The sequence below is a fragment of the Thamnophis sirtalis genome, unplaced genomic scaffold (assembly GCF_051295495.1).
Source record: "Thamnophis sirtalis isolate CommonGarterSnake01/CBP01778 unplaced genomic scaffold, rThaSir2_p1.2 scaffold_12, whole genome shotgun sequence".
In the NCBI taxonomy this organism is placed as follows: domain Eukaryota; kingdom Metazoa; phylum Chordata; class Lepidosauria; order Squamata; family Natricidae; genus Thamnophis; species Thamnophis sirtalis.
The window spans coordinates 2,596,575-2,617,098 of NW_028261392.1; the positions used below are offsets into that span (position 1 = coordinate 2,596,575).

Genomic DNA, 20,524 nt, shown 5'->3' on the forward strand with positions numbered 1-20,524 from the left:
TTGCTGAATGAAAGTTGTGGTTTTACTATTTTTTCTTTGTTCACATATTGCTTTGTTTTTGACCTCGCACTCCCCCTCCCCTGTGGTTGTAAGCCGCCCTGAGTCCCCTCAGGGAAAAGGTCGGCATATAAATCCCAATAAACTCATATATATATATATATATATATATATATATATATATATATATATATATATATATATATATATATATATATATATATATATATATATATATATATATATATATATATATATATATATATATATATATATATATATATATATATATATATATATATATATATATATATATATATATATATATATATATATATATATATATATATATATATACACATACATACATACATACATACATACATACATATACACACACACACACACACACACACACACACACACACCATACATCATACACCATACACCATACATACATACATACATACATGTATATATAGTGGTCTTTCATTGCAAACTTTGCATTCTGTTTTCTAGCTGCAGATTCAGAGAATCAACTATCAATTTGATCGGTATCACTGCACTCTGCTTCTGTAGCTATCCTTTCATTTGATTGATCTTGAAGGTTGCATTGCCCGAGAACTTTCAGCAACTCCCAATTCCGCTCTTCAAGTGAACCACGTTTCACCTCATTCCCTCAAAGCTTTTAACCCAGTGAGTCACTTACTCAGACAGATCTTCTTACCGTTGTGGCGGAATAGAACTGGGTCAAAAGAAGCTACATGGAAAAAACGACTCGAGGGATTTTTTCAGGAGGCAAGTGGACTTTCTGGTTTTTCTTTGAAGACGTTTTGCTCCTCATCCAAGAAGCTTCTTCAGCTCCGGAATCCAGGGGTGTCAAACTCAAAGCCTGTGGGCCGGATCTGGCCAGCGGGGTGTTTAGAACTGGCTCGTGGGGCCACCGTGGAAGCAGCACGCGGCTCTTGTGAGCTCCGCTTTCTGCCACAATGGCCTCCTGCAGCTCTCTGCCAGTGAAAATAGAGCAGGGGGTGGCCCTCCATTTTCCCAGGCACAGGGCTATAGGAGGCCATTGCGGCTGAAAATGGAGCTCACAAGGGCTGTGTGCGGCCTCCCGAGCTCTGTTTTCATTGACGGGGCTGCAGGAAGCTGTCATAACCAAAAACGGAGCTCACGAGGGCTATGCCCAAGCTTCATTTTCTCTGGCAGAGGGTTGCAGGAGGTCCCAGCTGAAAATGGAGCTCGGAAGCCCATTTTCACTGGCAGAGCTCTTGGGCCACAGGCGTCCCTGACACAAGTGACATCAAGCTGGCCACGCCCGCCCTAGCCACGCCCCCTGAGGTCAAACACAACCCTGATGCGCCCCTCAATGAAATCGAGTTTGACACCCCTGCTCTGGTTTAACCCCAATGGATGTATGGATATGCTTGGAGTTTAATTTAACACCTGAGTGGTCGCAGAGACCAATGAAAACCACGGATCCAGGAAATGGTGCATTTGTGGATCACCTTTGCATACGTTCTCAATCAAGGGAATTACGGCGGCGTAGAATGTACTGTAAGTCTTAGAAACCAGATAAAAGAGTCAATATTTTTTTTCCCTAGAGGATCAAAGGTTCCTTTTACAAAAAAAAACTATCTGTCCAATTTGAAGCAATTTTGCCAAAAAGAAGAGAGAAAAAAATCCCACCACCACTAAACTAAATAAACAGGATTTAATGCAGCGCTGTCTGGTTTGGATGAGCAAAACCCCAAGGTGTGGTAGACGCTGGAAATTTCTGATGACTCAGTGGGAATTAAAAAATTGCAAATGGAAGGATTGTCTCGTCCAATTTCTAGAATGCTTAGAGATGAAAATAAAAAGTTGAGTAATTTAGATTAACGTAACATAAATATTAACAAGCATAAAGTTTAATCTTGGTGAGGGAGGGAGGGAAGAAGGAAGGAAGGCAGGCAGGAAGGAAGGCAGGAAAGCAGGAAGGCAGGAAGGAAGGAATTTGATGGGAAAGGAAAAGAGGGAAGAAGGAAGGAATTTGATGGGAAAGGAAGGGAGGGAGGGAAGAGATGGGAAAGAGAGGGAGGGAGGGAAGGAATTTGATGGGGGGAGGGAGGGAGGGAGGGAGGAAAGAAAGAAGGAAGGAAGGTGCTACTCGTTCCTGACTCTAGGGGACGGTGCTCATCTCCGTTTCAAAGCCGAAGAGCCAGTGCTGTCCGAAGACGTCTTCGTGGTCACGTGGCTGGCATGATTAGACGCCGAAAGTGCACAGAACATTGTTACCTTCCCACCAAAGGTGGTTCCTATTTTTCTACTGGCATTTTTTTCGAACTGCTAGGTTGACAGAAGCTAGCAATAGCAATAGCAGTTGCACTTATATGCCGCTTCATAGGGCTTTCAGCCCTCTCTAAGCGGTTTACAGAGTCAGCATATCGCCCCCACAGTCTGGGTCCTCAATTTACCCACCTCGGAAGGATGGAAGGCTGAGTCAACCTTGAGCCGGTGAGATTTGAACCACTGAACTGCAGATAACAGTCAGCTGAAGTAGCCTGCAGTGCTGCACCCTAACCACTGCGCCACCTCGGCCCAGTCTCAGCTGGGACAAGTAACGGGAACTCACTCTGTGCTAGGGATTCGAACTGCCGACCTTTCTGATCGACAAGCTCAGCATCTTAGCCCCTGAGCCACCGCATCCCAGCTCATCTCTTAGAACCTGGTTTTTAGGTGCATTGCCTAATCTTGGGGTCTTCGCATACAAACTAAAGATTTACAACAGAGTCCAAAGTTTAGCTGCACCGGCTTTTCCCAAAATAACGCTGAATCGTAGTAACTTCAGAGAAAGGGTAACCCCTTTCTACAGACTTTTACGACTCCAATTTCTAGTCAGCCGAAAAGATTTTTCAAGTGCTTAATCATGCTATTGTTAATCACCTTGCAATATCAGGATTTCCGTGCACAATTAATTACTCAATTAGTTTTATACACTTTATTACCAAAAGTATGAGTCTGAATTTGTGGATGGGTGAGCGAATACTTTTTTCAATATAGTGTACATCTTAATCAGATCATATCCTTTTAATCCACTTGGCTTTCTTCTTGTTTTAATTAATGGCTGTCATTAAATGAAACCACCTTTCCCCTTCAAGTTTCTCTTTTATTAAATACAAAGTTCTAACCTATAAATACGAGGCAATGAAGTTAGTAAAGCTTTAAGCCAAGAATTCTACGTTTTATTTATTATGGCTATATGTTCTTGTTAGATCTTGCATAGAAAAACCATTCTGGTGTAGTGGTTAAAGCACCAAATTAGAAACCAGCAGGTCATAAAGGCCCAAACCAGTGGCTGACCGTGGGCCAGTCATTCTCTCTCAGCCAGGGGTGGGTTACCACCAGCATTACTGCCAGTTCAGTGCGCGCAAAAATGTTTGCAATGAAAATTGTTCTGCGCGTGCACATTTGCACATAAATAGGTCTGTGCACTTGCAAAGTGTTAAAAAAATGAAAAAAATGTGCAATGAAAATTGTTCTGTGTGAGCACATTTGCACATAAATAGGTCTGCACATGCGCAAAATGAAAAAAAATGAAAAAAATGTGCAATGGCAGCATCAAGATGTATAGGGTTTCTTGCTTGAGCAAGAGTTGGACTAGAAGACCTCCAAGGTGTTGTGGCCTTCTAGCGGCCAACAGAGCCGGCAGCAGAGTCAGAGAGTGAGGAGGGTTGGGGAGGAACATGGGCCAGTCCTGGTGTCAGCGTTCCAAGAATCATGTAGAATTAAATCAGAGTCCAAAGCAAAACGATACTTAAAAGTTCCAATTTAATAGATCAGACATCTTGGCATTATGCTATGGAATCCCAATTCTGGAAGTTACATCAGAATCCCACCCAGTTAAAAGTTCATGATCTTGTCCCCACACCCACAGTCCTTCAAATGGTCCAATCTTCTTCTTCCACGCTGGCATCCACACCCAGCTGCTTCCGGTCAGGTGCAAAGGTTTGGGAGACAAAAGATGACCTTGAGCTTCTAGAAAGGAATTTTTTATTTTGAAAACAACACATTCTACCCCTTGCTAATCCCCCCCCTTAATGAGACTGCGGCAGGCCAAAGATTCTTAAAGTGAGAGACCGCCTGCTGCCAATTACCTCCCAAAGACCCATTAGATCACACAGATTAGGCCTCCTCCGGGTTCCGTCTACTAGCCAATGTCATCTGGCCACGACCCAGGGGAGGGCCTTCTCTGTGGCGGCTCCGGCCCTTTGGAACGAGCTCCCCGCAGAGATTCGGACCCTCTCTACAGGCCTTCCGAAAAGCCGTTAAAACCTGGCTGTGTCGGCAGTCCTGGGGTCGATGAGTTCCCTTCCCCTCTCGAATCGTGTGGCTGTTGGTTGTTTTTATATGCCCTGTACTTTTTGTGTAGTTTTTTGTGTTTCCCTTCTCCTCCTTGGGTTTGTGCGCCGCCCTGAGTCCCGCTGCAGGCCTGACACTTGGAATCTGGGGAAGGCTCTGATGAGGGCTCTGTGTCGGAGGCAGAGAAGGGGCCAGGGCTGTCTGGCAGTTACCAGCTGCCTTCAGAGTCAGACATCAGTGAGGCAGAAGAACAGCTGGAGCCTGTTCCCAGTGTGCGCACGCGCAGAGTTGCCAGACGAAAGGAACAGCTAAAGAACATGGGTCGACTCCGGAGTAAGGCCACAGGTGGACGGTGAATGGCCCCTCCCAGAGGAAATAAAAGAGGAGCGAATGGGGAGTGGAGTTTGCAGGAGACAATTAGTTCGCTTCATGACTCTCTGAGACTCCTTGCCAAGTTCTGCAGATCTCGGCCTGGCAGCTCTCCAAGCCAGATAAGGTCTGTGACTGTAAATCCTCCCTTGAAAGACTTTGCTGGATGTGACGGAGCAGAATTCACAGTCAATTAATAAAAGGGTTTTTTGTCGGGACCACCAGGAGTTTGCTTCAGGTTCTTGGGAAGCCTCGGTCAGAACGCAAGGTCCTTTTTCAACTCGGTTATTCCGTTATTTTGGAACCCACTTTATTTAGGGAATGATTTACAGAAAGGACGTCCTTTCCCATAGCAAGAGAAATATTTCCCATCAAGTCTACAGTCTGTTTGCCCTCTAAAAATCCTGCCGTTAGGGAGGCTGACACATTTCCTTGAGGAAACCGAGGAGGGGGGTCTAAATTGTCAGTTACATAATTTTTCACTTTTTTTTTTCCACTTTAGGAAACTCCTCCTTCATCCCATCTGCCGAAAAGTCCCAAAATTGCTCCATCCACGGACGAGTCATTATTTTTTAATATTTACACAGTTGCCTTCACAACATCCCTTGAGCGTCTTCTGCCTCTGAGCTGATGCCCTGCTCTTCTCTTTCCTGCACAGCCAGTGCTACTTTGAAGAGGTGGGCAACCAAAAGCCACAGGCCCAACTGCATGGTTTCGGTTTTGTGGCGGTGGTGGTTATTTTAAATATAGATAGATGGAAATGGGAAATAGGAGTGGTGTCTTTGAAGTAAACCTCTTCTAGCAATAGCAAGAGCAGTTAGACTTATATACCGCTTCATAGGGCTTTCAGCCCTCTCTAAGCGGTTTACAGAGTCAGCATATCGCCCCCAGCAACAATCCGGGTCCTCATTTCACCCACCTCGGAAGGATGGAAGGCTGAGTCAACCTTGAGCCGGTGAGATTTGAACAGCCGAACTGCAGTCAGCTGAAGTAGCCTGCAGTGCTGCATTTAACCACTGCGCCACCACAGCTATTGCTACCCTTAAAACTTTCTCAACGCTCTCCATCAAAAGCCTAATATAGTTGACCATTTGGCCACCAAATGTTGGTGGCAATTTCTGCTTCAGTTCCCATCCTTCAAAGCCCGTCTTGCTGATCCAAAAAGTAAGTTATGGACTGCTGACCTTATCAGATTTTCCATTCTGGCTTTTAAATACGAGGAGGAGGAGGAGGAGGAGGAGGAGGAGGAGGAGGAGGAGGAGGAGGAGGAGGAGGAGGAGGAGGAGGAGGAGGAGGAGGAGGTGGTGGTGGTGGTGGTGGAACACGAGGAGTAGGAGAGGAGGGGGGAAGAAGGGAGGAGGAGAAGAAGAAAGGAGGAGGGAGAGGAGAAGGAGAAGAAGGGAGGAGTAGGAAGAGGAGGAGAGGAGGAAGGAAGAAGGGAAAAGAATGGTGAAAGAGAAGGCGAAGAAGGGAGGAGGAGGAGGAGAGGAGGGGGGAAGAAGGGAGAAGGAGGAGGGGAAGGGGAAGAAGGGAGGAGGAGAAGAAGAAAGGAGGAGGGAGAAGAGAAGGAGAAGGGAGGAAGAGGAAGGAAGAAGGGAAAAGAATGGTGAAAGAGAAGGGGAAGAAGGGAGGAGGAGGAGGAGGAGGAGAGGAGGGGGAAGAAGGGAGGAGGAGGGGAAGGGGAAGAAGGGAGGAGGAGGAGAAGAAGAAAGGAGGAGGGAGAGGAGGAGGAGGAGAGGAGGAGGGGAAGGGGAAGAAGGGAGGAGGAGGGGAAGGGGAAGAAGGGAGGAGGAGGAGAAGAAGAAAGGAGGAGGGAGAGGAGGAGAGGGGAAGAAGGGAAAAGAAGGTGAAAGAGAAGGGGAAGAAGGGAGGAGGAGGAGAGAAGAAAGAGGAGGGGAAGGGGAAGAAGGGAGGGGAAGGGGGAAAAGGGAGGAAGAAGGAAAAGGAGAAGGTGAAAGAGGAGGAGGTGGAGAAGGAGAAGGAGGAGAGAAACAAATCCATCTTTTGACAAAGAGAAGTCATCCCTCTTCTACCTTTCTGGTCTGGCCAGTATAAACCTTCTTGGCTTCCTTTCAAGGGGGTCGAGGTGAACGTGACCCGTGTTGGGATTAGGCCACTCTTGGTTTCACCAACCCTCGTCATTTGCTCTGTCATCTCCACCTCCCCAAACTCCAGTGGTCCAAGAAAATTCCTCCTCCTTCACCCAGATGTCCACCCAGCGACTCTAAAAACACAACCATGGCCTAGTCTACATTTCTTTAGCTCTTAAACTTAGGTATAAACAAGCCTTCTGCTCACCACAGAAATGAATCAAGTGGAGCCCAAACCAATAATTATCAACATGTGCTCATTTCCCCTGGATGCCTTAAGGTAGAGAAGGGTTTGTTTGTGTTGCTTCAAGAGCCTTCAAGAAGGGAAGTTTGGAAGGAGGGAGGGAGGGAGGGAGGGAGGGAGGGAAGGAGACGACAACCAAAAGAAAAACGAGAGAGAGAGAGAGAAATCTTCTTCATGGAAGTGGACTCAATGTTCTGACAAAGACTTGCCCACACGGTACGACCAGGGACAAGGAGTGCAACTTGGCTCCTTGAAAAAGTGCCAGCACAAAGTGCACAATGACCCTGAAATCTTTCCAGGCAACACACACAGACACACACAGACACACACACACAGAGAGAAATGGGTTTCTGGTGGTGAAGAGACGCAGCTGAGAAGAGACCCCTCTGTCATTTAACTTTTGCAGAGTTATGCAGCTTGCAAAGGCTTCAGATTCAGCATATCCGTAAAGCATTTTATTTTCCTTTTTTGTTTTATTTTCCTTTTTTGTTTTATTTTCCTTTTTTTATTTTCCTTTTGTTTTATTTTCCTTTTTTCTTTTCTTTTCCTTTTTTCTTTTCTTTTCCTTTTTTCTTTTCTTTTCCTTTTTTCTTTTATTTTCCTTTTTTTCTTTTATTTTACTTTTTTATTTTACTTTTTTATTTTATTTTATTTTTTATTTTATTTTATTTTTTTTATTTTATTATTTTATTAATTTATTTTATTATTTTATTTTATTGTATTATTTTATTTTATTGTATTTATTTATTGTATTGTTTATTATTTATTGTATTTATTTATTGTATTTATTTATTGTGTTTTATTACTTATTTTATTTAATTTCATTTTATTTATTGTACACGTTGTATTTATTATTGTATTTATTAATTTTATATATATTTATATTTTATTTGATTTATTTATTTATTTGATTATTTATTTTAGTTGTTGAAAAATTTTCCAGCACGGCCCCACAAGCCGTATCCAGCCCGTGGGCCTTGTGTTTGACACCTCTGGCCCATGGAGTCCTTCCCAAGGGCCTGAGAGAAGTAGAAATTGTTCTCTGATAGCGTTAAAGGTTTCGTTGCAGGATGCAAGCTATTCCAAGGAAAGCCGTCCTTCGCAATTGACTCACGTTGAGCTCGTCAATTCCCACGGTGTTCAGAAGCTTTTGAGATTGCAGAAGTGTTGGGCATTTCATCCGTTTATTTAATTCACAGGAGGCCAGGACTGGAAAGAGTTAAACCTATTCATGTTCTCTGGATGTTGGCCAAAGTTTGATATATTACAAACCAAACCCCCTCCAGTACCTAATTATCTTTTTATTCTTACATAGTAAATCATCACTCTTCAAAACAGGCTACTGGTTCGGGGGTTGGGGGTTTCTGCCAGCGTAACTGCCGGTTCGGTGCACCACACCTACCCAGTTGGCCAAGCCCCCACCCCACCCAAGATCAACCACAGCCCTGATGTGGCCCTCCATGAAATTGAGTTTGACACCCCTACCGTAGAGGGATAAAATGCCAAATCCAGCCTGAACAATAGATTCTGTTTTGTCTAGGTCATAAAATAAAGCAGAGGTGTTGGGTACTTTTGTGATTTTATTTAATTCACACCAGCCTCGGTTCTGGCTCCGAACATCTGGATGGTAACTCACTTCAGAAGCCTTTTAGGAGAAAACGCAGCTGCGTTGGTGTCTTTTGGTGTTCCCTGGGCGAATCCTGCAGCTGCTTTGGTGAACCACATAGCCACTCGTCCCATCCTCGCTCATTTCAAGAAGAAGGTCGTAACCTAAGAAATACTGAAAAGCGTTGGCTGGCCAAGTCATTACTGTAGAAACTTAAATCCACAAGGGATGGCAAAACTACGAGAGAAAAGAAGAGAGAAGGAAAGAATGGAAAGGAAAAACCTCCATGGAAAATTAAACCTTAAGAGTTTTTAATTGAAACTGATTCAGTATTTGGGCCCAAGTGAAGGAGGCAATTTCATCGCAACTTAATTCAACAAATCTTTTTTTTTTAAGTTTATTTATACATTTTTCTTTTGCAGGCATAAGTGCTTTGTGAACGGTGTATTGTCTGGGTCAATTTGCTTACACATAATAATATTTATCCAATTTCTAATCTCTATCACTGTTTATCAAGCCATTGATAAAATAAGCTAGCAATAGCAGTTAGCAGTTAGACTTATATACCGCTTCCTAGGGCTTTCAGCCCTCTCTAAGCGGTTTACAGAGTCAGCATATTGCCCCCAACAACAATCCGGGTCCTCATTTTACCCACCTCGGAAGGATGGAAGGCTGAGTCAACCCTGAGCCGGTGAGATTTGAACAGCCGAACTGCAGAACTGCAGTCAGCTGAAGTAGCCTGCAGTGCTGCACTCTAACCACTGCGCCACCTCGGCTTCTATCAGTTCCACAAGTTAGAAAATATTCCGTAATTCAGCAATCCTTATTCTAGGCTCAAAATGAAGCAATCTTTTGCAATCGTGCAATTATCAGTTTTTGATTTCTCAAAAAGCATCAGATCAACTCCGGAGCTTCTACAAGTATAAATGCAGCAATCTTTCAAATGTTTATTAAAGCCAGCCTGCTTTTTCGGACCGTCCCGTGAGGCTGGGGGGGGAAAAGTGCCATTAATTCATTGAAGTTCCTTCGGTCTTTAACACAGCTAGGCCTCTTTTTCAAGGCTCAAAGGGAAACATGAAGAAATTTGGACTGCGAAACTGCAAACCGGTAGAGAAGGCAAGATCCTTTTTCCGTACAAGCTTATTTTAAATTTTGCACCTGCTTTGCAAAGATCGGGGCACCTTATCACGGTTGCAATAGAATTGTCAGGATTCAACTAGGGGAGATAATGTGTGGGTTTTTTTCCCCTTTTAACTCACACCTTTTTTTTAATGTTTTGGTTTAGTTTTGTTTTGTCTCTTTAATTTTTTTTCTTTTGGCTTTTGTCTTTTAATCTTTTGAATAAAGTAAATATGGTGAGGAAGCAGGCAGGGAGTACCAGAAATTAATCAATCAAATCTTTCTTTCTTTCTTTCTTTCCTTTTTTCTCTTTCTCTTCCTTCCTTCGTCTCTCCTCCTTCTTCCCAGTTCCCTTTCCTTTCTTCTCCTTCCTTCCTTTCCTCCCTCCCCTTCCCACCCTCTGTACCCCTTCCTTCCTTCTTCCCTCCCTCCTTCTATCTTCCTTCCCCTCCTTCCTTCCTTCCCCTTCATCCCTTTTCGCTCCTCCCTCCCTTTTCTTCCTTACTTCTTCCCCTCCCATCCCCTTCCCTTTCCAGCGACTGCCGTTGGTGGGGAAGGAAACAAGGGATTGCGAGAGTGGCTGGGAAACTGTCACAGAACATTGCAAATGAAGCTTTCCATGAAACAACAGCAGCCAACAGCGCTGAAGCAGCCACAATGTCCCTAAATTTTATTCTCTTGGGTTCACAAACCCAGGATTTTTCACACGTTCTATAAGTTAGGCCATTTGAGACAACGTGGTTCAAAAACTGTTGCCCTGTGTGACGCGCCATTTTGTCCAGTTAAAAGTCCTGTCAATGCAAATTTTAGTAGCATGTAGATAAAAAGTGTTGAATACTAGCGCGGGAAATACAAGCGCGCGAATAAAGGACTCCTTCCCTGATTGGTTCCCGGGCGGAGCCGGTTCAATCCTCGCCCTGATTGGTCGAGCTACTCGACGCCCCATTGGCTCCTCGTTCAAACCCGGGGGTATAAATGTTTGGCGCGAACCACGCCACGTTGAATCGCAGTTTACTATGAGCTGAATAAAGTCACTTTCACTTGTCTCTTGTCGCGTCCTTCCCTTCGCTCCAAGATACAAAACTGGCGACGAAGGTGGGATCCCGATTCCCGCGACCACGGAGAAGAGCAAGCCAGCTGCCACCGCGTCTGAACCAGCTCGAACGCTAACTTCAGACTGAGAATTCCGGCAGCGAACGCGAAGTTTTTCTCCGCCTTTCCTCTCTCCCCCTCCGGCTCCACACCTCGATGGCATCTTCGCTTCCTCCTTTCGCGCCATTCGGCGGAGCCAGCGGAGAATCATGGGACAGTTTCATGGAACGTTTCGAGTGCTACCTGATCGCCTCGAAGAACCAGGCTCAGACCGACGAGGAGAAATGCAGCTTCTTCCTATCCTGCTGTGAGCCTTCCATGTTCGCCTCTGCGAGGGCCCTGGCCGCCCCGAGGCCAGCCTACAAACTCGGGTGGAGCGAGCTGATGTCCAGGCTGAGGAACCACTACGCTCCCTCACCCTCTCTCTTTGCACGCCGTTTCGCTTTCCGCCGCCGAGTGCAAAAGCCCAACGAATCCATCAGCCAGTTCCTGGAGGCTTTGCGCACAGTGGCCGCCCAGTGTGATTTTGCAGACCTGGAGGAGAACCTCGCGGAGCAGTTTGTGTGCGGGGTCCGCGACGTGCAATTGCGCAGCCGAATGCTCCGGAATCACAAGATTACCCTGATGCAAGCCGTGGAGACAGCGCGAGCGGCCGAACTCTCCGAGCAATCCACGGCCGACATGGAACGCCTCCAGCTAAACCCCCCCGCGCAAGCCGCCGCGGGGCCGTCCACCCAGACGAACCTCGTCGACGATCTCTCTCCTGCTGAAGACGAGGAGGAGGAGGAGGAAACCGTAGGGCAAATGAGGATGCAGCCGAAGCGGAGGCCACCCCAGCAACCGCCGACGCCCGTTCAGCCAGCCTCAAACGCACCTTGCCGCGGATGCGGCGGCCGCCACAGCCGCGCAGCCTGCCCGTTCCGCTCTGCCGTCTGCCGCCGCTGCAGAAGGGCACCTCGCCAGAGTATGCCGGGCTCTCCTGCCAGCCCCGTCGTTTATGCAGCCCAGCGACCAGCGCCAGGCACCGCAACGCCGCCAGCAGCCACGTTCCGCGAGGCGCTCCGAGGACTGCCACTCAACCTACCAGCCCCCCAGCGCCGACTGCGTGGTCTACCAGGCATCCCACGTTCCCGCTGGCAACCGGAAAATAAGCACCGCCGTCCGGCTCGAAGGTCAGCTGTGCCAAATGGAGGTGGACTCCGGTTCATCCCGTTCTCTCCTTTCTTGGGCTTTGTTCTCCCGCCTTTGCCCCGGGGTCCCCCAGAGAAAGCTGCGCCCCGCCGGGGTCTCCCTCCTAGACTATCAGGGAAATGGGATTCCCACAGCTGGGATATACCACATCCGGGTGGAATATGGGAATTTTAAAGGGAAACTCCCAGTTTTAGTCGTTAGGAACAACCTGCCCGCTCTCCTGGGGTTAGAATGGTTCCCCGCCTTGGGCCTCACCATAGAAGGGGTACACAGGGTAGTTCCCCTCCCCGTAGATAGCGTCCTAGACGAGTTCGCTGATGTGTTCGATGGGAAATTGGGTTGTTACAAGGGTACCCCCATTTCTCTCTGCCTCGATCCCCAGGTCGCTCCCGTTAGGTTGAAGGCACGCAGGGTTCCTTTCGCATTGAGAGCAAAGGTAGACGCGGAACTTGATAAGCTTATTGAGCAAGGGGTACTCGAGCCCGTAGATCACGCCCGTTGGGAAACCCCCATAGTCCTCCCGGTCAAACCCGACGGATCGGTGAGAATATGTGCCGACTACAAGTCGACCATCAATTTGGCCCTGCAGGCAAACCCGTATCCGGTTCCCGTAGTGCAGCACCTACTCCACTCCTTAGGACAGGGCCGCATCTTCGCTAAGCTAGACATGGCACAGGCCTACCAGCAGCTTCCCGTAGACGACGATGCGGCTACAGCCCAGACCATCGTCACCCACCGCGGGGCTTTCCGTTGCCGCCGTCTCCAATTCGGCGTTTCGGTTGCCCCTGGGATTTTCCAGAGCCTCATGGAGCGGTTGCTCCACGGGCTCCCAGGTGTCGTTCCCTACTTCGACGACGTCCTGGTCGCAGCCCCCAGTCACTCGGAACTCCTGAAAACACTGCGGGAGGTCCTCACACGTTTCAGGGAGGCAGGACTGAAATTAAAGCGCAGCAAATGCGAAATTGCTGTTCCCAAAGTTGAATTCTTGGGGTTCCTCATTGATGCCCAAGGCATCCACCCCACTCCTTCCAAAGTTGCCGCCATCAAAAACGCACCCGCACCCACCTCTAGGGCGGAATTACAGGCGTTCCTGGGGCTCTTAAACTTCTACGCCCCTTTTATCCCCCACAAGGCGTCACTAGCTGAGCCGCTACACCGACTACTTGACCGGTCAGCGGCCTGGAAATGGGGTAGCCGTGAAGCGCACGCGTTCGCGGCTATAAAGGACATTTTAACTTCATCGGCAGTCCTAATCCAGTACAGCGATAGGATGCCTCTAATTCTGACTTGCGACGCCTCCCCCTATGGCATAGGGGCGGTCCTGAGCCACGTCCTCCCGAACGGCTCAGAAGCCCCCATAGCTTTCTATTCCCGGACACTCTCCTCCACGGAGCGGAACTACAGCCAAATCGATAAAGAAGCCCTGGCTGCAGTGTCCGGCATTAAGCGGTTCCATGACTACCTTTATGGTAGAAAGTTCACCCTAGTCACGGATCACAAGCCCCTCCTGGGGCTACTGGCGGGCGACAAGCCAACTCCCCCCATTTTGTCCCCCCGCATGACTCGGTGGACGGAGTTCCTAACGGCGTATTCGTATACGCTGTTATACCGTCCGGGAAAACAGCTAGGGCACGCAGACGCCCTGAGCCGTTGCCCTCTGCCAGAGACGGACACAGCCCACGTGCCCGCACTCTCTGTTCTGTCCATCGCCGAATCCGACCTCCCCGTCTCGGCCGCGGACGTTGCAGCCTGCACAAAGGCTGACCCCGTCCTATCTCAGGTTGCTTCATGGGTTTTGAGGGGGTGGCCCACGGAAAAGGTAGCGGAAGAATTCCGCCCATTTAAAGCGCGACAAGCCGAACTCGCCCTTCACGGGGGTTGTCTTGTCTGGGGGGATAGGGTAGTGATCCCCAAAGCCCTACGGGCACGAATCCTGCCCGCACTCCACAAAAACCACCCAGGCATAGCGCGAATGAAAGCCTTAGCCCGTAGCTACGTGTGGTGGCCCTTGTTAGACTCGGAAATTGCAGACTACGTTGGCCGATGCAGGGTCTGCCAAAACTCTAGGCCGAATCCCCCCACAGCCGCCCCTCGTGAGTGGGAAATCCCTAGAGGCCCATGGTCCCGTATACACATCGACTTCGCCGGCCCCTTCCACGGCCGGAACTTCATGATAGTGGTCGATGCTTACTCCAAGTGGGTGGAGCTGGTAATCATGACCTCCACCACAGCGGAGAGCACAGTGAGGGCCCTCCGTAAGATGTTCGCTACCCATGGGTTACCGGATGTGATAGTTTCCGATAACGGGCCCCAGTTTACCTCCACCACGTTCCAAGAATTCCTGGCCGAACAAGGAATCAGACACGCGGCCACGGCCCCTTATCACCCAGCTAGTAACGGCCGGGCGGAGCGAGCAGTTCGCTCAGCGAAAGAAGCTTTGGGCCGCATGGACCAGGGCGACTGGCAAGAAAGAGTAGCGGCCTACCTCTTGAGCCAGCACTCCATACCCTGTCCGACGACCAATAAAAGTCCCGCGGAGCTCTTGATGGGTAGGAGATTGCGGACCCCCCTAGACAGGCTCCATCCATTATACGCAGGGGATCCGCCAAGCAACCTGGGGGCCCTTCCTTCCCACGCGTTTAAGTTAGGGGACCCTGTATGGGCCCGTTCCTTTTCTGGGGATCCACGGTGGGTTCCCGCAACCATCACAGCTCTGACCGGCCCCTGTTCCTTCAGGGTCGCCCTGGCCGACGGAACACAATGGAGGCGCCACGTGGACCAGTTAAGGCGTCGCCTTCACGCAGAAACAGACGGCCCAAGCCCCTCAGACACCCGCTCACACCAGGAGCCACCCTCGTTGACCTTTTCCCCAACGGACCGTTTCCACCCGGGGAACGGGAGGCATGCCGATGCGAACTTGCAGGACAGGCGCGCCCCAACCGGCTACTCTTTTCCTCGAAGCCCTTATCGAGACTCTGAACCTACACCCCAACTAGACTGCGCGGGGCCGCTACCGGACACTCCTGTTGCCACGGAGACGCTACCCCGGACAGATGGACATCGGGCACGGGACCCGGGGCCAGCGCCTCCTCTCGGGGTCACGCCGCACGTTCACCGCCCCACCACGGACACTCCTCCACCGGCGGTTCCCCCCCCGTCGACAACCGCCGGGGAGCCACGAAGATCGGGACGAGAACGCCACCGGCCCGCCTACCTACAGGACTATGTTTGCCCTTCCTAAAGGAACTCTTTGACTGGGGGGGGAGGGGTGTTGAATACTAGCGCGGGAAATACAAGCGCGCGAATAAAGGACTCCTTCCCTGATTGGTTCCCGGGCGGAGCCGGTTCAATCCTCGCCCTGATTGGTCGAGCTACTCGACGCCCCATTGGCTCCTCGTTCAAACCCGGGGGTATAAATGTTTGGCGCGAACCACGCCACGTTGAATCGCAGTTTACTATGAGCTGAATAAAGTCACTTTCACTTGTCTCTTGTCGCGTCCTTCCCTTCGCTCCAAGATACAAAAAAAAGAACTAAGTAAACTGCAATAAGAACATTGAACTTGGCCCCAAGACAACGTCCCATCCCACTCACGGTTCTCACCACTTCATTCAACTTCTTGTCTATTTTTGTTCTCATTTTGTCAGTGAAACTATGATCGACCGCAGTAAGCACAAAGGTATTTGCATTTATTTTAAACTAGATAGAACCCTGTTAATCTAAGCGGAGCGGCCCACACAAAGGTTTTCAGCGAGACAAGAAGCATCTGGCTGCACATCCTGTTGTGATGTTCCTCCCAGACTGGAGAAAGTGATGGAGCATGCTTCAGCTCCAACAGCTGCTTCCCATGGATGGTAGAGCCCAGGTGGGAAAATTAGATGAAATTGGAAGGACTTGGGAGAGGCCATGGGAACCGTGAACCCAAAGTCCTGTTCTTCTTCATCAGTCGGTTTAAAACTGTGTTGCTAGCAATTTTTATCTTCAATCCCAAGCAACGGTGATAGGAAGAGCACAACATATTAGTCATATTGTACCTTACAGATGACATTGTATTCATGGACCGTGCTCCATGTTTTTCTTTGTGTTTGATGTTTTTCACTGGCTCCCCCAGGAGTTCCATTGATAAATCCTTGGGCAAAGATGACAAAGGTCCTTAATGGTTCTTTCAAAAGATCCTCATCTGTTTTCCCATCCCTATATTTCTTTGAGAATGTCCTGTTACCAAGCTAATCACCAGCCTAAGGGATCCAATTCTTTATTTTTCAAATAAACTTTTTAGAGATGACTACCTCCTAAATGGTATGTCTGTCTGTCTGTCTGTCTGTCTATTCTATCATCTATCTATCTATCTATCTATCTATCTATCTATCTATCTATCTATCTATCATCTATCTATCTATCTATCTATCTATCTATCATCTATCTATCTATCTATCTATCTATCTATCTATCTATCTATCTATCTATCATCTATCCAACCATCTAACCACCCTTTTCTCCATAGCCATCCATCCACATTACCAATCAATCTTTTTATCTATCCATTCACCCAGTCACCCATATTCCATCTATCATCTATACCTATTGATCAATCTTCAATCCATCCATCCACATTATCTATCAATCTGTCTATCATCATCCACCCACCCATCTATATTCTATCTGTCTGTCTGTCTGTCCGTATCATCTATCATATCTACCCACATCTATCTATCTATCCATCCATCCATCCATCCATCCATCCATCCATCCATCCATCCATCCATATCATCTATCATATCCATCCATATCTATCTCTCTATCCATCCATCCATCCATATCTATCTATTTATCTATCCATCCATATCATCTATCATATCCATCCATTATCTATCTCTCTGTCTACCTATCCATCCATCCATCCATCCATCCATCCATCCATATAGATCTATTTATCTATCCATCCATCCATCCACCCATATCATCTATCATATCCATCCATATCTATCTATCTATCTATCTATCTATCTATCTATCTATCTATCTATCTATCTATCATCTATCTTTCATCTATCTATCTATCTATCTATCTATCTATCTATCTATCTATCTATCTATCCATCCATCCATCCATCCATCCATCCATTCATTAAATGTATATGCCACTCCTTACCATGCAAATCCACTTTAAAAATCTTCTACATTGATTTTACACACGCAGTGGTCTGTAAATCCTAAAAATGCAAATCAGCCTTGCCTTCATTATTTTCAACCTGACAAGATTCAATTGACGCAGAAGAAGAAGGATATATTGCTGTTTTCTACGCCATCCACGAGAATTCCGGCAAAAATAATTTCCCAATATGATTTCACATTGCATTTGTTCATTGGCATTTAAGCTCTTCTAACTTTCCTTTGTATACCATCCCTGCTCTCTCTCTCAGAGAGCTATCGGGAATACATCCTGGACTCTGAAAAAGAAGGTTTTTTTTCCCCCCTTACTCTCCTGTCAAGATAACTTAGATGAAAGAGTGCAGATTTTTAACCTTCTCTAGAGGATTTGGCTCACTCTTAGAAACAGGAGGTTGAATTTTACAGGACTGGGCTGAGATCCAAGTAGTTACTATGCTTTGTGCTTATTAAGACAAGTGTCCTTGTTCTGAATCCAGAAGTAGACACTTGGTTATTGATCTTGCTCTGAGCAAACACATCTTCATTTACGGAAGACTTTTAGAAGTACGGCCAGCCAGATTTTTACGAAACGGTTGGGAAGGAACTCAGCAATATTCATTTGGGATAAAACCTTAGAAACACGTAGAAAAGTAGAACATCTCAGCTGACTGTCTCATTCATATTTTCTCTTCCCCTTGTATGAATAAAAACATTAGTGGGAATCCTGATTCTAGAATCTGTCTTTCCGAAGAATTTGTTTTAAAAAGCGGACTTGAATCCTAAGATTTAAAGGATCTTTTCTAGACACCTGGGACACACGGGAAGCGATCACTCTTCCTCTAGAGAACAATATTTGCAAATAGTTCTTGAGATCTTTTTATTGCTTTCTTTTGTCTGTTCAAAGTTTAGGTTTTCACCCTTGCAACAGCATTTGTTTCTAGCCTATCACACAACAGATGTTTCTTGATACTTCTTCGTCCAATGTTAGTGGTTTTAATCCTACGTTGGATATTGTTATGTTAAAAATTGTTTTGCTCTTAGTTATTGAAATTTGTTGAAAGAATCTCACAAATGCAGTGGTATAAACAGGACAGGATGGATGGATGGATGGATAGATGGATAGATGGATGGACGGATGGACAGACAGACAATGATGATAGATGATAGATAGATAGATAGATAGATAGATAGATAGATAGATAGATAGATAGATAGATAGATAGATAGATATAGATAGACAGACAGATACATCCATACATATACATATACATATACATATACGTACATACATACATACATACATACATACATACATACATACATACATAGACAGAGAGACACAGACACACAGACACACAGTCATGATAGATAGATGAGAGACAGAGGTAGATAATAGAGATACACAGATGAGAAAAAGATGAGATGATAGACAGCCATGATAGAGATGAGAGATAGATAAAAGATAGGTAGATAATAGATATAAATAGCCAGATGAGAAAGAGAAATGATAGATGATAAATAGATGAGAGAGAGAGAGAGAGAGAGAAACAGAAAGAGAGAGAGAGAGACAGACAGACAGACAGACAGAGACAGAGAGATACACAGACAGACAAGACTAAATATTGGGACTCTCTAAATTTTGCATGGCATGATTGTGAGACTACTTAAAAACAAGAATTCATAACACAGGGTCAATACTGTTAAATAATATTATGGAAATACTTAAATTTGATACTTACATTTCATTGATTTGCATCTGCAGCTTTCTCAAGTTATTTTGCGATTGTTTGGGAAATGGCTGGAATTCCCCTCTCAGTCGCCAATCTTGACGCTTCCCTTCTTTGAAGAGACAAATTTTAAACCACACCGACGTCTGCTTATATACAATTTATTTTAAGGTTACTGTTAAAACAACAACTTTAGTGCAACTTGAAATTCACATCTCGACATCTAATTGCGCCCATTTACTAACCACCAACAGTGGAAAATCTTCACGTTGACTTTCATTCCTTGTACTCACACAGGCGCACGCATGCGCGCGGGCACTCAAACACGCCTAAGAGCAATTCAGAATATGATACAATTCCTAAACAAGAAGGCTCTCTGTACAGAGGAAGCCTGAAACGTGTACAGCAAGAAACGCAAACAATAGAATTCCGAAATGTATTTTGATATTCCTGGAAGGTCAGGTAAATTCCACCTTCCATAGCAGTCAAGTAAGAAAAGCAGAACCAAGCCACCAAGACTCATAATGGTCTCACAACCTTCAACCATCAACTTTTGAGAGTGCTATTAAGGCTGGAGTAGGGCACGTCGTCCAATCTCTTTTTGTCTCCGGCATCTGTATGGATCCCTCCATTGCAACACCAATTCTCAGTAGAAGACTCCCGGAAGATCTCCTTAATCTTCAGAGATACCTTCTATCTGCTTGTCCCTTCCTCTCCGTTGACTGGAGAGGTTTGATTTATTTTCTTAGCTCATGGGCTTCTGCTTCCTTGCAGCATCCTCATTTGGGTCAACAACAATTCGCCATGGCCAAATTCACCATGGCCAACTTGCTATGGCCAACTCACCATGGCCAACTTGGCATGGCCAACTAGCCAAGGCCAATCACCATAGCCAATGCACCATGGCCAACATGCCATGGTCAACTCACCACGGTCAACTTGGCACGGCCAACTAGCCAAGGCCAATCACCATAGCCAATGCACCATGGTCAACTCACCATGGCCAACTTGGCACGGCCAACTAGCCAAGGCCAATCACCATAGCCAATGCACCATGGCCATCATGCCATGGTCAACTCACCATGGTCAACTCGCCATGCCAAACTCGCCAGGGCCAACTCGCCAAGGCCAACTTGCCGTGGGACAAGAATTGCATTAACATTGAAGAAACAGTGGAATGGAATCATTAAAGAAAGGAGGCCCAAGGGGGGGGGGGGGAGAGAAAATAAAATGTGAATGACAAAAAATAAAATTATTTTAAATAATTGAATTGCTGACTTGTCCCGCAGCGAGTTGTCCTGGGGCAGGTTGGCCAAAGCAAGTTGACCATACAAGTTGTCCCATTCCGTCCTCATTTGTACCCTTCCTAGAAGCCGATGGGGAAATTCCCCGTTTTCTAAAGAGCATCAATGACCCCCCCCCCCCTCACAGCAGAGTTCTACAGCTTGAAATGTTGGTTTCTCCTTCCATGAAGGATGCAGTGATATGATCTCAGGAAGTCATACCTTCCTCTTTTCTGCTCCGTAAAGCGCAAACTAGTTCAACTAGATCCACATCACAAAATGGGAGGGATCTCCTGGATTTGTGACCATTTCTCCG

General features: G+C 46.8%; 1 long non-coding RNA gene across 1 annotated transcript; it reads right to left on the reverse strand.

Annotated features, from left to right (window-relative positions):
- Positions 1–8,603: 8,603 nt before the first annotated feature.
- On the reverse strand, positions 8,604–20,338 carry LOC148043240 (uncharacterized). The gene is made up of 2 exons (XR_015698247.1): positions 18,938–20,338; positions 8,604–8,884 (listed from the first exon to the last, which is right to left on the reverse strand). It is a non-coding gene; the product is annotated as an uncharacterized LOC148043240 (long non-coding RNA).
- Between the last annotated feature and the right edge of the window lie 186 nt (positions 20,339–20,524).